The 17,234-nt window shown below is 42.6% G+C and overlaps 1 long non-coding RNA gene across 1 annotated transcript in view; it reads left to right on the forward strand.

Moving 5' to 3' along the window:
• The window catches only part of LOC144264600 (uncharacterized), a 47,851-nt gene that overhangs the window by 12,200 nt on the left and 18,417 nt on the right, over positions 1-17,234 (forward strand). The gene's annotated exons all lie outside the window — the stretch shown is intronic.

Raw genomic sequence — 17,234 nt, forward strand, 5'->3', positions numbered from 1 at the left:
TACTGCTGTTCTCTTCCTGCTCAGCAGGGAACTCATTGGGGAGTGAGTTGGACCTTTTAATAGTGAGTGTCTCTAGCCTGGCTGGTACAGGAGCCTGATCAGCCCTTTAATCCAGAGGAATAATGAGGAATGCAGTTCCAGATCAAATGACGAAAGCCTGTGTGACTATCATGAGTATATACAGAGCAGCCTATGATTCCGTCAGATTGAGAGAGTGAGAGAGCTGCAAGGAGGAGGAAGATGTTAATGGAGAGACCTGCATGGAGTTGGAGGCTGGATGATGAGGTGAGGCGAAAACTGGGGAAAGATTCTCCACAAGGAGGGCTAGGGAAGCACTGAGTCCTGAAAGGGGTCTGTAGAAGATGCCTGTGAGGAGGCAGGACTTAAAAAGACTCCAGCGAGAGTGATACAAGAAGGAAAAGGCCTGAGGCAATATATAGCACTGGCATGAGCTAGAAGTAAGTATTTGGCCAGTGTTTATGAAGGAGCCTGGAACTGGAGGCTTCCAGTGAGGAAGGAAGGAAGCCTTCCCTTCAGTCCTTCCACATCTGAGTGAGGAACTGTTGAGCCTGGAGAAGGGAAAGTCTATTGGATTATGCCCTGTGTTAAGGTAAATGGTGATCTAGAAAAGGCCAAGGACATTCTACTTGGGGTTGCCCTGACCCTGCGTTAACAGAGTAGAAGGACTGCCAAGGTCTGGAAGACTTATTTATTTTGGACTGTTTTATGTTGTTGTTAACAAAACTTCTAACTGAGGTTTGGCTTGACGGTTAAATCACAACAAAGCACTAAATTGCCCGTGCACTGGGGGAGGCATTAGGTCACCAGCTTGAATGGTGAAGCTGAGGCACAGACAGGTGACCTGACCCCAGAGATATAAGAGACTTGTTTGTACTCAGGAAGACTGAAGGATACAAATGCTTAAACTCTCAAAATATGCTATTTATCCTATTCCTTGTTGTAATCTGTATTAGCAAAATGTTTTAAAACTTTCAAACAGTTTGCTTAAAAGAGGCAGATATGAAGGATTTACTTATCATAACCCTCAGATGGCCAAAATCCTGCTTGTCTTCTTCATTCTAGAAGTACCATTGGAGGAAGTACTCACAGAAGTACTCATGTGAGTAAAGTGAACAGAATGTGTAATGCATCTTCATATGAGATGACATGGACTAGATAGGACATCAGTGGACTGGAGGAGTGGAGTTGAACTTCCATTACCTGCTCTTGTGACTGCTCAGTCTCTGACGTGCTTCATCTTTATTTCCTGAAAAGCCTAGCTCTGAGATATAGGTACCTTCTCAACATCCTCTGTGGTAAAGATTGACACCAATATATCTTTTAGCTTCTCTGCAAAGTCTCAGATACTACTGTGATGAGTACAATATAAGAACCTACATAGAATAGAATTTATCATTCTTTGTTGCTGCCTTTATTCCCTTGTAATCTAGGAAATCCATTAATCTCTTGCAGATTTCCTGCTGATGATAAGATTAAATAATTTTCTTAAGTGTTTTTCTGTCCTGGGCTTTCTGCTTGTTAAATTTCTCCTCAACCCTTCTAATTTCCATCTTATATTTTACCTATGATGTCTTCTGTAGGATTCACTTGAGCTGGGTTTGCATTTTTGGCAATTTACATGTTTGGATTGCATAACTTTTGGAACCTTGCTTTTTACCCAAACTGATTTTTTTTCTTGCTTTCCTGCTTCATTTTTTGTTTAAGGTTATGAATCTCTTCTGGGACTTCATTATAGTCTATCTTTATTGAAAGATTTCTATTTCCTCAGTTTGGCTTTAAAATCGTCTTCATTAGCTTCCTCAGCTAAAGTTCAGTGCAACAGTGCTATTTTCAGTATGATTCATCCCTTGAGAATGATTAATTTAATTATATTGTGGTCACTATTACTTAGGGGATCATTTACAGACACCTCTTGAACCAACTTCTATATATTACATAGAACTAAGTTCATGATAGCCTCTCCTCTTGTGTGCTCTAGATCTAGCTATTCCAAGAGACAACCATTTACAGTGTTGAGTAATTGCTTTTCTAAACTGCGCCCCCAGGTGCTATTTAACCAGTTTATATGCAGATCATCCTTATTACTGTTTTATTGGAGTTAGTGGCCTCTTTGATCTCCCTGAACATTGTTCACTCTACTGCCTTTTCCTTAGTTGGAGGTCAGCCATATAACTCTCCTAAAATATTAATATTCCTATGACTTGGAATTTGTATTCTTACTGGTCCTTTTCATTCAGAAAGATATTTACAATTAGAAAATGACCATGACAGTGAATTACTAGGTCTGTAGTCATTTAGCATCCTTTCTAGATGACATGAGTGAGTATGTCTAGATTAGTGAGTATGTCTGATAATCCCATAATAGTTTGTTATTTCTGAATTTGATGGCTGCAAAGACAATAATCTGTGTGATTTTTACATGTGGAGGTGCTTTTATCTCTTGCCCTTTCTAAAGTGGCATTCATTGTTCAGACAGTATGCTTGGGATCTGAATTTAGTTCATGGACTGTAAACAAAGACATCACTAAAGTCCATAATCAGCTCATTAACATTCTGCTCATGCAAGCCAGTATGAGTACAATTTTCAACGGCCTAATGTGACAGGTAATCATAAATTAGTATTTGCTTTAAAACAACACCAGATTACATAGCCTGCATTCTTAAAGAGAATAACTTAGTAAGTAGTACAGCTCTATAATGAAGTGGGATCTCATTAAGTAGATGCTGTCTACTTCAGTGAGCTACATAAGCAGCAAACAAACCAAATGGAAATGTTTCAACAAAACACTGCAGTCAGCCAGAACAAGTTCAGGTTCATTTGCTGTGGCACCATCTACAGGAATTAGTCGCGGTAATAATTAAATAGTACCTTGCTAATTTATCATTTTACATTTGTTATTGAATTTGCATAATGTGGTGGTTTTCATGTCTTTGGTTACATTAAAATGCCCTCGTTTGTGTATATTCCTCTCCCCACTGCAATGAAACTGTGGGTGATTTTAAGACTAATCGAACTACTAGCATTCAGCATTTGGCTAGTGATGTCCTGACTTCTCAGTTCACATATTTAAAAAGAAAAGGAGTTCTTGTGGCACCTTAGAGACTAACCAATTTATTTGAGCATGAGCTTTCGTGAGCTACAGCTCACTTCATCAGATACATACCGTGGAAACTGCAGCAGACTTTATATATACACAGAGAATATGAAACAATACCTCCTCCCACCCCACTGTCCTGCTGGTAATAGCTTATCTAAAGTAATCGTCAGGTTAGGCCATTTCCAGCACAAATCCAGGTTTTCTCACCCTCCACCCCCCCACACAAATTCACTCTCCTGCTGGTGATAGCCCATCCAAGGTGACAACTCTTTACACAATGTGCATGATAATGAAGTTAGGCCATTTCCTGCACAAATCCAGGTTCTCTCACTCCCTCACCCCCCTCCAGAAACCCACCCCCATACACACACAGACTCACTCTCCTGCTGGTAATAGCTCGTCCAAACTGACCACTCTCCAAGTTTAAATCCAAGTTAAACCAGAACATCGGGGGGGGGGGGGGGGGGGGAGGAAAAAACAAGAGGAAATAGGCTACCTTGCATAATGACTTAGCCACTCCCAGTCTCTATTTAAGCCTAAATTAATAGTATCCAATTTGCAAATGAATTCCAATTCAGCAGTTTCTCGCTGGAGTCTGGATTTGAAGTTTTTTTGTTTTAAGATAGCGACCTTCATGTCTGTGATTGCGTGACCAGAGAGATTGAAGTGTTCTCCGACTGGTTTATGAATGTTATAATTCTTGACATCTGATTTGTGTCCATTTATTCTTTTACGTAGAGACTGCCCAGTTTGACCAATGTACATGGCAGAGGGGCATTGCTGGCACATGATGGCATAAATCACATTGGTGGATGTGCAGGTGAACGAGCCTCTGATAGTGTGGCTGATGTTATTAGGCCCTGTGATGGTGTCCCCTGAATAGATATGTGGGCACAATTGGCAACGGGCTTTGTTGCAAGGATAAGTTCCTGGGTTAGTGGTTCTGTTGTGTGGTATGTGGTTGTTGGTGAGTATTTGCTTCAGGTTGCGGGGCTGTCTGTAGGCAAGGACTGGCCTGTCTCCCAAGATTTGTGAGAGTGTTGGGTCATCCTTTAGGATAGGTTGTAGATCCTTAATAATGCGTTGGAGGGGTTTTAGTTGGGGGCTGAAGGTGACGGCTAGTGGCGTTCTGTTATTTTCTTTGTTAGGCCTGTCCTGTAGTAGGTAACTTCTGGGAACTCTTCTGGCTCTATCAATCTGTTTCTTTACTTCCGCAGGTGGGTATTGTAGTTGTAAGAAAGCTTGACAGAGATCTTGTAGGTGTTTGTCTCTGTCTGAGGGGTTGGAGCAAATGCGGTTGTATCGCAGAGCTTGGCTGTAGACGATGGATCGTGTGGTGTGGTCAGGGTGAAAGCTGGAGGCATGCAGGTAGGAATAGCGGTCAGTAGGTTTCCGGTATAGGGTGGTGTTTATGTGACCATTGTTTATTAGCACTGTAGTGTCCAGGAAGTGGATCTCTTGTGTGGACTGGACCAGGCTGAGGTTGATGGTGGGATGGAAATTGTTGAAATCATGGTGGAATTCCTCAAGGGCTTCTTTTCCATGGGTCCAGATGATGAAGATGTCATCAATATAGCGCAAGTAGAGTAGGGGCTTTAGGGGACGAGAGCTGAGGAAGCGTTGTTCTAAATCAGCCATAAAAAATGTTAATGGCTGATTTAGAACAACGCTTCCTCAGCTCTCGTCCCCTAAAGCCCCTACTCTACTTGCGCTATATTGATGACATCTTCATCATCTGGACCCATGGAAAAGAAGCCCTTGAGGAATTCCACCATGATTTCAACAATTTCCATCCCACCATCAACCTCAGCCTGGTCCAGTCCACACAAGAGATCCACTTCCTGGACACTACAGTGCTAATAAACAATGGTCACATAAACACCACCCTATACCGGAAACCTACTGACCGCTATTCCTACCTGCATGCCTCCAGCTTTCACCCTGACCACACCACACGATCCATCGTCTACAGCCAAGCTCTGCGATACAACCGCATTTGCTCCAACCCCTCAGACAGAGACAAACACCTACAAGATCTCTGTCAAGCTTTCTTACAACTACAATACCCACCTGCGGAAGTAAAGAAACAGATTGATAGAGCCAGAAGAGTTCCCAGAAGTTACCTACTACAGGACAGGCCTAACAAAGAAAATAACAGAACGCCACTAGCCGTCACCTTCAGCCCCCAACTAAAACCCCTCCAACGCATTATTAAGGATCTACAACCTATCCTAAAGGATGACCCAACACTCTCACAAATCTTGGGAGACAGGCCAGTCCTTGCCTACAGACAGCCCCGCAACCTGAAGCAAATACTCACCAACAACCACATACCACACAACAGAACCACTAACCCAGGAACTTATCCTTGCAACAAAGCCCGTTGCCAATTGTGCCCACATATCTATTCAGGGGACACCATCACAGGGCCTAATAACATCAGCCACACTATCAGAGGCTCGTTCACCTGCACATCCACCAATGTGATTTATGCCATCATGTGCCAGCAATGCCCCTCTGCCATGTACATTGGTCAAACTGGGCAGTCTCTACGTAAAAGAATAAATGGACACAAATCAGATGTCAAGAATTATAACATTCATAAACCAGTCGGAGAACACTTCAATCTCTCTGGTCACGCAATCACAGACATGAAGGTCGCTATCTTAAAACAAAAAAACTTCAAATCCAGACTCCAGCGAGAAACTGCTGAATTGGAATTCATTTGCAAATTGGATACTATTAATTTAGGCTTAAATAGAGACTGGGAGTGGCTAAGTCATTATGCAAGGTAGCCTATTTCCTCTTGTTTTTTCCTCCCCCCCCCCCCCCCCCCCCCCCCCCCGATGTTCTGGTTTAACTTGGATTTAAACTTGGAGAGTGGTCAGTTTGGACGAGCTATTACCAGCAGGAGAGTGAGTCTGTGTGTGTATGGGGGTGGGTTTCTGGAGGGGGGTGAGGGAGTGAGAGAACCTGGATTTGTGCAGGAAATGGCCTAACTTCATTATCATGCACATTGTGTAAAGAGTTGTCACCTTGGATGGGCTATCACCAGCAGGAGAGTGAATTTGTGTGGGGGGGTGGAGGGTGAGAAAACCTGGATTTGTGCTGGAAATGGCCTAACCTGACGATTACTTTAGATAAGCTATTACCAGCAGGACAGTGGGGTGGGAGGAGGTATTGTTTCATATTCTCTGTGTATATATAAAGTCTGCTGCAGTTTCCACGGTATGTATCTGATGAAGTGAGCTGTAGCTCACGAAAGCTCATGCTCAAATAAATTGGTTAGTCTCTAAGGTGCCACAAGAACTCCTTTTCTTTTTGCGAGTACAGACTAACACGGCTGGTACTCTGAAACCTGTCACATATTTAAAGTCTCTTTTTCTGATTTGTATGTTAGATCTTTGCATTGGTATGCCAGTAACGAGCATCCAGAAAAATGTCCAATGAAAGGCTGAGAATGTAAACGTTGTCATTTTTTTAATGTACCTTGGTTAGACGCACGCACGTAGGAATAATGACTAAGCATCTAATATTTCTTGGATTAATGCACTGGAAATTAGCATAGGATACCTTTTCAGTAAATGGGATGACCAGGATAACAATCCATTTGAACAGGACTTCATGCATAATTTTAAAAGGTCAGTATTAGTTTTGCAGTGCATTACCTGAAAAGGGCTTAAGGTGGTTTAAGAAGATCTGCAACTGTCAGGGAACAACAGTACTTTATAGAAGTATTGTGCTTAATATGAAAGAGATTAAACATAGCTATCAACCAGAATGTTTTAAAAATGGATTCTGTTTTGGGTACAGAAGGCTCTGGTATTATCAACAGATATTCCAAACTATCCAGAAGTGTGTATGAGCTGAAGCTACTAAAATGGATGTAAATTGATTGTGTGAGTGAATATTTATATTCGTTTGTGGCTCTGATTTGGGTTTCCACCTGTCTTGTTTTTAATCAGCCTGGCTAAATTTTGTATTGCCTTTCTGGTTAAAAGATTTAACGTGGCATAGAATTTTGATCCCTCTGATAGTCCAGTTATATTGTTAACCCTGAAGAAGTGTTTGTTTTTTCTGTCCTCCCACAAAGCTCTTAGCAACATAGACACTTGCCTAAAATTACTTTTTCTTAGAAGTAGCCCACCATAACCTTTGTGATCTATGTATATGATTGTGAACAGAATAGGTGTAGGAGTTCTGTTCTTGAATGGTAATTAGTCATACCTGGAATCTTAAATCATTATGCATAAGTGGCTGAGCTACCTTGTGTTGTATTTAGTGAGAGAAGAGGAAGAATTCAGACAGCATAAGTGGCCAACTAAGAATAACAATCTGTATATTAAGGAAGAACTAACTTTACCTGAAGTCAGCTGGTAATGATCAGACTAGAGATTTTCTAGGAAACTGAAACGCATGCTTGTGACTAAGGTCTAGTGTCAGAGTCAAACTCTCACTTCTCTGTTCTTTCAATAAGGGCTTGTCTACATGGAGACATCTAGGAGAGTTAATCCAAATTAACTGAAGGTGTGAATTTGAAGTAGATTAGTTAAACCACATTAAAACCCCAGTGTGAACACCTCATTCGGAATTAAAGTGGCCTTAATTTGATTAACCTTAATTCACTTCCAAAATCATCAAGATCAAACATGTATAGTCTACTAAGAACTGTAGAGACAGCAAGAGTGACCATGGCTGATAGTGTCACACTAGGCGTTGTGTAGTGAAGTTCCCAAATCTGGCTCAATCCTGAGAGAGCTGAATTTCTGGGGGCAGTCCTAAGAGCTGTGCCAGGTAGGATCAGAGTATGTACCCCTTTTTTCCTCAATGGAGAGTTTGAGAGCACAGTGTGCTGGAGTGTTTTTGTCCATCCTGGAGACATGGCCAAAGAGCATGAATATAGTGAGCAACTGAAGAAAGGTCAGATCTTTGTGATATTCTGACATTTTGCACAGTCAACCACTTTATGCTAAGGATTTGACTCAGACAGCACATATGTAATGCCTCTAAGCTGCTCCATGTCTGCATGCAAGAGGATGATTTTTGACCGGTCTAGAAATATAGGTAGTACATCGGTTTGATAGATCCTGAAATTTGTCTCAGTACAAAGATGTTTTTTGTTCCCACAAGCAAGACACAGGCTTCATCTAGGAGGTGGTGAGATCTGTTCTTCGAAGAATATCTGGTTTGCTGCAACTGTTTGAACTCTGTTTGCAGCTCAGGTAGATGAACTCAGTGTTCTCCATGATAGTTGACCCCATCTTCATTGAGGTTCTGGTGGCCCAGCTCCAAGGTTCTGGACCTTAATTCCAGAATGAATTAAGATAAACCAAATTAAGGCCACTTTAATTCTGGACCCCATCCTGAAAAATCTTTCCTGAACCCCCTCTTCTGGCTTTCAAATAACCCCAAAACCTCTCCAAGCTCATCATGAGCAAGCATGCCACAGACCAGGACTCATCAACTCAAAATGTCAGCAGACTTTGCCAGAACGGATATAAAACCTGCAGACATATTGCCACCACTACAATGATCAACATTTCCCCTCCCACAAGTTTCATGTGTCCTACACTTGCTTATCATACCTCATTCAGTGCACTTAATGCCCTTATAGAAACTATGTGGGTGAAACCAAACGATGACTATGCTCTTGAATGAACTCACACAGGAAAATGATAAAATATAAAAACACCATCACCTGTGGGTTAACACTTTCCAAAAAGCGATGACTCTGTACCTGACCTATTAGTCCTCATCCTAAAAGGAAACCGGCACAACACTTTCAAAAGATGAGCCTGGCAGCTTAAATTCATAACTTTGCTAGACACTAAAAATCATGATCTTAATAAAGACACTAGATTTATGGCTTATTACCACAATCTGTAACCCCGTAACCCACCTTTTTGTCCTGTGATTACAGGGGTGTTAACGGGTCACTTCACCTTCAATGCATACTAATTATTTATGCAAAACTATCTGTTTGATCTTGTAGTTAGCTGTGACTCTTAATACCTTCCCCAGACCTGAAGCAGAGCTCTGTGTAGCTTGAAAGCTTGTTTATCTCACCAACAGAAGTTAAGTTGAATAAAAGATTTTACCTCACCAATGTGTCTCTAACATCCTGGGGCTGACATGGCTACAACAATACTACATGAATATTTTTGTATGTCCATCTGGAAAGCATGATGGAGGGACAGATACTTTTTCAAACAAACAAACAAAAAATAAAGAAACTAAGTTCTTCTAACTACATTTGGGGTTTTGTGATGTCTTGCTTCTTTGAGCAAATTAACTCATTTGATCAGAAACTCAGTTGTTGAATATAGTGATGCACAGTAAATGTTTCTTTGTGTCTGTAAACTCAATCAAAAGCACATTTGTATTGTGGATGTTGACTTATTAGAAGGTCTAATGAGTGAATAAACTTCTTGGCAAAGGCAAAAGTGAATTGATTAGTAGACTGTTTTTTCTTCGGATTTAAAAGGCACAAAATATAATTGCGTGGCATTTCAGGCCAAAAGTCGAGAAGAAACAATCTATTCAAACAATGTGAGATGCAGACTAGCCCTGGTCAGCCATATTTAACTAATGATTAATAGCACACATACTGTTTAGATAGCAAACTCCTTTCCATGATCATTTAAAAATATTCCTATAGCGCAAGGTCCAGTTTTTCAGAGCATGTACTTCTCCAGAGTGAGAGCTGAAAGTCAGAACTATTCATTGTTTGTTTTTTCTCATTTAGATTGAACTACATTAGGGTTATTTGTAGGTGGCCTGTAGTTAATGTTGCTCAACATGTTCTGTTTGACCACATTTTCAGTTGCTTATAACTTTGCCAAACTTAAACCATTCAGGTTTTCCATTCTGGATGCTGCCTCAAGCTGATTTTTTTAAGTTTCAGCTAAAACACTTCAACCATTTTGAGAATGAGGTTAGAGGAAAATATATTGTTTTGCCCATGTTAAAAGAAATTCTTAAAACTGTTTAATTAAGAAGTGCTAGTACCCCCATGCTTTGGAGCAGAGACTTGAAATTAGGCATGGGGGTTGCACTGCTGAGGGGGATGTTTTCTGCCATCCCTGGTAAAAACAAAACAAAAAACTACCCAAATGTGATCAACATTATAAGTCTCTGAAAATCCCAGTTTGCACAGGCTCAGTAGAAACTTTTTAGAGCTTGGCAGCACATTCTCCAATGATTCCATGGGCACTGAGCCTTCTCCTTCCACTCATAGATCCTATATGTCAGCTAGACCGCATGCACCCCATTCCCACAGGGTGACTGAGCCTTCTCCAACCTAAAGATGCAGAAGTCTATAAATCATGAATGATGTGGAGAAAATGAATAGGGAAGCGTTATTCACCACTTCACATAACACAAGAACCAGGAATCACCCAATTAAATTAATACGCAGCAGGTTTAAAACCAACACAAGGAAGTACTTCACACAACACACAGTCAGCCTGTGGAACCTGTTGACAGTAAATATTGTGAAGGCAAAAAGTACAATGCAGTTCAAAAAAGAATTAGAAAAGTTCATGGAGGATAGGTCCATCAGTGGCTATTAGCCAAGATGGGCAGGAGTGCAATCCCATGCTCTAGATGTCTCTAAGCATCTGACTGCCAGAAGCTGGGACTGGATGACAGGGGATGGATCACTCAGTAACTACCCTGTTCTGTTTGGCATCAGCCACTGTTGGAAGATAGGATACTTGGAACATTATCTAGATGGAACATTGGTCTGACCTGGTATGGCCATTCTTATGTTCTTGAGAGCTGAGTGAAACTTTCCCTTCAACTGCTCCAGTCACCTGTTGGGGGTAGGGGGTGCTCTGTGTTCCTAGGCACTGGAACTGAGTGCTGGGACACTGTCTCTCCTTGGTTCTCAATGCTCTCCCTGAAATGCAGAGGGAAAGGAGGAAGTAGCCTGACTCAAATACAGAGGGGTGAGGAACTGGGGTGGGAGTTGTTAGCAACTCACCCCTCATTCATTCCTTGAGCATCATCCATCCTGTGCACTGAATGAGGCATGCATTCTGTGGAAAAAATAGTACGTGATTATGTAATTCATAATGCATATTCATAAGGGGCTGGATTAAGATTGCACACAACTATCTTAATACTGGCATTTCCTCACTTTTGAGCACTTGACTTTGCAGCCTTAGTGTTCTTTTAAAACTTTTTCGCCTGGATGTAATAAATATGTATTGTGATAAGGTGTAGAAACCTCAAACTGGGTAACCATGGCTTACCAGGAGCCCTGAGCCCAGTTCGGATACTGGAATCACCTAGAAGAGCGCTAGCCATAATTGGAGATCAAACCCAACTGGGGAGCAGCTCTGTCTTCATAAAGGAAGGAGCACATGGCAGTGAAAACAGGACTTGGAGGGAACTTGGGTGAGAAGGGTTGTTTCGTGTTTTGGTCTAAAAGCTGAGAAAAGCCTGAAGTTTGAAGCCAGAACCAGAGGGTCCTGAGCCAGAAGGAAGCCGGTGATGCTAGGGCAGGGGAGCCTGGGGAAAAGGGTGGGTTATCCTGAACCAGGAAGAAGGTAGAGGCAGTGAAGCCCAAGAAGCAGTGATGGTAAAGGGCATTTGGACTGGAGTTTGAGGAGCTGCAGCGAGACAGGGAAGAACTTGGCAGTCTCTTTCTGTGCACTAGGAAGTGGAGATACCTGGAAGACCCAGAATTGGAACAAGATCCTGTGGCTGACTCTGACACAAGGATCAGAAGCAGACCTCTGGGAGAAGGTCATTTAAAAAAGCCCAGGAAGGGCCTAGGGAAAAGGTCCGAGGCAAGGCTAATGGTAGGAAGGAGTCCAGGGAGGCAGTGGCAAGGTGTTGGAGGTAGCAGACCTTGGCTGTTAGTCCCTAGGGTCCCTGGACTGGAACCCAGTGTAGAGGGTGTGCCTGGGTTCCCTACCAGCCACTGGGAAGGTGGCATGAAGTCTCCTGATGTAACGGGGGATAAGGACAACTCAGAGCCTGGAGAGAGGAGTGTTAGGTCCACAAGGCCTAGAGTCAGGGGCTGGAGCCCTAACTCCAGGACTGGAATTATTTGTTGGATTTTCTGTTACCCTGACAGGTGTGTGGAACAAAACGTGACCTGGCTGGAGGGCCAAGTTGTGAGAAGAGGTGCACCACTATAGGACTGGAGTGATCATGGCCAAACCCAGCCATGAAGAGGTGCACCCATGGTATATATAGACAGATAAATTAGAGAGTCTAATTTTTCTAGAAACATTTATTCTATTGCATCAGTTAAAATAGCAACTACCCAAAAACCCACAAGCATCTTGAAGATGTGAATGAGGAGTTACGGTTATTGGCTAAGACTGGGCCTCCATGTTCTAGCACAATTCATAGATGCGGTGCAAGTGTGTTTCAATAGCCGGTACCATTAAGCTACTTGATCTGTGCTGAACTGATGTAGTCAAAAGTTGATAATTCATGGGTTTGGGGAATAGTGAAACAATCTTAACTGAAGCAAGAAGTAGGTGGTAATGTGATAATCTTCACATATTAGAAATGTCTCTCTATCATTGTCTAGTAATTTTTTTATGTTAGTCATCCAATAGTGTGACTGAAAATTAGTATCCATCACAGCATCAGTAAAAACCTAAATGTTTAGTTCATAAAGCCTACATCTTGACATTCATATTCAACAGATATGAAGTTTCCAAATAGGTGCTTTATTTAAGGAGTAGCAAGCTGCTGTCAAGACTGAAGCTTTCAGTAAATGTGCCTATCAGATGGCCGGAAACAAAGTAAAAACATGCTCAGCCTCACCTCAGTCCCTGGAAAAATCATAGAGCAGGTCCTCAAGGAATCAATTTTGAAGCACTTAGAGGAGAGGAAAGTGATCAGGAACAGTCAGCATGGATTCACCAAGGGCAAGTCATACCTGACTAACCTAATTGCCTTCTATGACAAGATAACTTGCTCTGTGGATGAGGGGAAAGTAGTGGACATGTTATTCCTTGACTTTAGCAAAGCCTTTGATACGGTCTCCCACAGTATTCTTGCTAGGAAATTAAAGAAGTATATGGGCTGGATGAATGGACTATAAGGTGGATAGAAAGCTGGCTAGATCATCAGGCTCAGCAGGTAGTGATCAATGGCTCCATGTCTAGTTGGCAGCAGGTATCAAGCAGAGTGCCCCAAAGGTCAGTCCTGGGGCTGGTTTTGTTCAGTATCTTCATTCATGATCTGGAGGATGGTGTGGATTGCACCCTCAGGAAGTTTGCAGATGACACTAAACTGGGAGGAGTAGTAGATACACTGGAGGGTAGGGATAGGATACAGAGGGACCTAGACAAATTGGAGGATTGGGCCAAAAGAAATCTGATGAGGTTCAACAAAGACAAGTGCAGAGTCCTGCACTTAGGATGGAAGAATCCAATGCACCGCTACAGACTAGGGACTGAGTGGCTAGGCAGCAGTTCTGCAGAAAAGGACTGAGGGGTTACAGGTGGACCAGAAGCTGGATATGAGTCAACAGTGTGCCCTTGTTGCCAAGAAGGCTAACGGCATTTTGGTCTGTATAAGTAGGAGCATTGCCAGCAGATTGAGGGACGTGATCATTCCCCTCTATTGGCATTGGTGAAGCCTCATCTGGAGTCCTGTGTCCAGTTTTGGGCCCCACACTACAAGAAGGATGTGGAAAAATTGGAAAGAGTCCAGCAGAGGGCAACAAAAATGATTAGGGGGCTGGAGCACATGACTTATGTGGAGAGGCTGAGGAGCTGGGATTATTTAGTCTGCAGAAGAGAAGAATGAGGGGGGATTTGATAGCTGCTTTCAACTACCTGAAAGGGGGCTCTAAAGAGGAAGGATCTAGACTGTTCTCAGTGGTAGCAGATGACAGAACAAGGAGTAATGGTTTCAAGTTGCAGTGGGAGAGGTTTAGGCTGGATATTAGGAAAAATGATTTCACTAGGAGGGTGGTGAAGCACTGGAATGGGTTACCTAAGGAGGTGGTGGAATCTCTTTCCTTAGAGGTTTTTAAGGTCAGGCTTGACAAAGCCCTGGCTGGGATGATTTATTTGGGGATTGGTCCTGCTTTGTGCAGGGGGTTGGACAAGATGACCTCCCTCGGTCCCTTCCAACCCTGATATTCTATGATTCTATGATGCATCTTTCCTATTTCATGTAGTTTACTGATAGAGCAGCAGAAATCAATATGACTGGAAACACTAACTTGGCATGATTCCGCATTGACCAAATCTGCTTTTTGAATATATTTGGTTCAAAAATTTATTGAAATCAGAATGTATTGAAATGGTCAGCTAGTGAGTCCATTTGGATATCTTTCAGGAAAGCTTCTGATGATGATATTACCTTTACCCTGTTTATATTCTTATTGTGCAGGTATCTGCAAACTACAGTCATGCACATGTACTCAGTTGAGATCTGCTGACAAGCCAAGTGCCCATTCAGAATTTGCTGATTTCATCAAGGTGGCTGCAGTACTGGCAGTGTCTGTTACCTTCTTCGGCTTCTCTTTTACAGAAAGAAAAGTCTTCAATAATAATTGACAGTTGCCACCCCTATCTGATGGGGTCTGGTTGCTGCTCTCCAGAGCTGATGTAACTTCATGTATAATGCTGCTCAAATGCTTTTCAGATTGGAAAATATTTTGCACTTAAGCCAACTTCTTTCACAGTTTAAAACAAATCGACACGTCCATGAATTCCCTAAGAACAACTGCAGTTGACATCCATAACCAAAAGGTGTGAGCATGGGTGGTTTTGGACCATCAGTAATAAATTCAATCTGTAAAGAAACTACATAGTGGAGAAATTAAATTCTCATACTGTCCTAAATTATTCTAGCTGGCAAGGCATGATACAGTCCCAACCTCACTGTGTAACTTTAATAAACAATGATGACCTTTGATTTTGCCATCCTCCTGGACAGTTTCATTAAAGCATCGAAGTGGCCAATAATACACTATCTCCTCCAAGTGCATTGTTCTTATAAGTTGTCAGGGTTCCTTCCCCACTCTGAACTCTAGGGTACAGATATGGGGACCCGCATGAAAGACCCCCAAGCTTATTCTTACCAGCTTAGGTTAAAAACTTCCCCAAGGTACAAACTTTGCCTTGTCCTTGAACAGAATGCTGTCACCACCAAGCGTTTTAAACAAAGAACAGGGAAAGACACCACTTGCAGACATCTTCCCCCAAAATATCCCCCCCGCCCTATGCACCCCCTTTCCTGGGGAGACTTGAGAATAATATCCTAACCAATTGGTTACAAAATCATTAAAGACCCAAACCCCTGGATCTCGGAACAATGGAAAAATCATTCACGTTCTTTAAAAGAAGGATTTTATTATTTAAAAAAAAGAGAGAAAAGTAAAAATCATCTCTGTAAAATCAAGATGGAAAATACTTTACAGGGTATTCAGAATCAAAACACAGAGGATCCCCCTCTGGGCAAAACCTTAAAGTTACAGAAAACAGGAATAAACCTCTCTCTTAACACAGGGAAAATTCACATAAAACAAAAGATAAACTAATCTGCCTTGCCTGGCTTACCTATACTGGTTGCAATATTGGAGACTTAGGCATGGTCTACACTGTGGGGGGGAGGGGGGGATCGATCTAAGATATGCAACTTCAGCTACGAGAATAGCGTAGCTGAAGTTGACGTATCTTAGATAGACTTAGAATCACTTACTTTGCGTCCTCCCCAAGATTTGAAAGTATCTTGTTCCCTTATTGGTCCTTTGGGTCAGGTGCCAGCCAGGTTAGCTGAGCTTCTTAACCCTTTACAGGTAACAGGATGTTGCCTCTGGCCAGGAGGGATTTTATAGCACTGTATACAGAAAGGTGGTTACCCTTCCCTTTATATTTATGACATAAGTGCTTCATTCCTTGTGTCATTCAGTTGCACATACTAGATTGGGACCTGCTGAGTTTAACCTTTTAAGTGATGTGAGGTCCAGGTTAGCAAGTCTCTAATAATTCAGTTAAATCAATATGAATTATGGATTCTTCATGAAGTGGATCAGATTCAGAGGTGATGTTACACAGTGACACAGGAAGTGGATACAAAGAAGCATAAGGGAATCTAAGTTGGTAGAGTAAAAGTGAGATTGCAACGGGGTTGGCACCCACCTCTTGCAAGCGACCCTTTCTGGCCGATACGTGCCTGCAATCACTCAGTTTGAACAGGGCGGCACCCGCCTCTCATGGGTGCCCCTTTCTTGTTGGGTGTGAGTCAGCTTTCTTTTTAGTTCTTACAATGGAGTGGACTTGCCTCTTGCAAGTGCGCCCCCCTTTCCCCAATGGTTCTTCGGTGGGTCTTCAGCAACTCAGACCTCTGGCTGAGTCTCTCACACTGTCCCCCATTCTGAGGTATACAGTCTCTAATTCTTGCTTACCACCCTGGTATGGGGCTGTAGCATCAAGGCTTCCTTCCTGGAGACACTGCCTTCTTTAACAGCCCAACAGGGGCCCGTCTTGATACCCTCAGTTGGTGTCCTTTCAGCAACCCTCCCTGGACTTACTCCTCAACCAGACCAGCAGGGCCCATCATGGTACCTTTGCCTGGTCTGGCTAGGTTCTGGGCTCAGTCCCCTGGGCTCAGTCCTGCCTGCAGTGAGCTGTCCGCAGTCCTCCTGCTTTTCCAGCCAGCCAGGAACCCAGTCCTCCCTCTTTGCATTCCAGGCAGCAATTGACCTCTCTGCCTTGGCTTCTCCTTTTTATAGGACCCTTATGGCCCCGGATTGGCTGCTCCAGCAGCCCCTCTGATTCGTTGCTTCTCTGCAGCTTCTAAGCCACATAGAGAACTTCTCTGCTCTTTGTAGGAGTGGGGTGAGGCAGGGCCGTGAGGCCTCCAGCAGGGGGTCTCTGGGCCTAGTCCATCCCGTCACAGAGATCAGTCTCATCTTCCACTGTTCTCTTAGGTTACCTTTCCTTTCATCCAGCTCCTCAGAATAGATTAAACTCACTTTGTTAAATTCATTTATCAATGTTTAACTAGATACCCCCTTATACTTTCACCTCTGAATTTCACCCTTGGTCCTTTCCGTTTGTTAGTTTCTCTTGAGATTTGCTGCTAAATAGTCAGAATAATCATTTATGAGTGAATTATTTCTCTTCATAG

This window comes from Eretmochelys imbricata, chromosome 5, assembly GCF_965152235.1.
Source record: "Eretmochelys imbricata isolate rEreImb1 chromosome 5, rEreImb1.hap1, whole genome shotgun sequence".
Lineage (NCBI taxonomy): Eukaryota > Metazoa > Chordata > Testudines > Cheloniidae > Eretmochelys > Eretmochelys imbricata.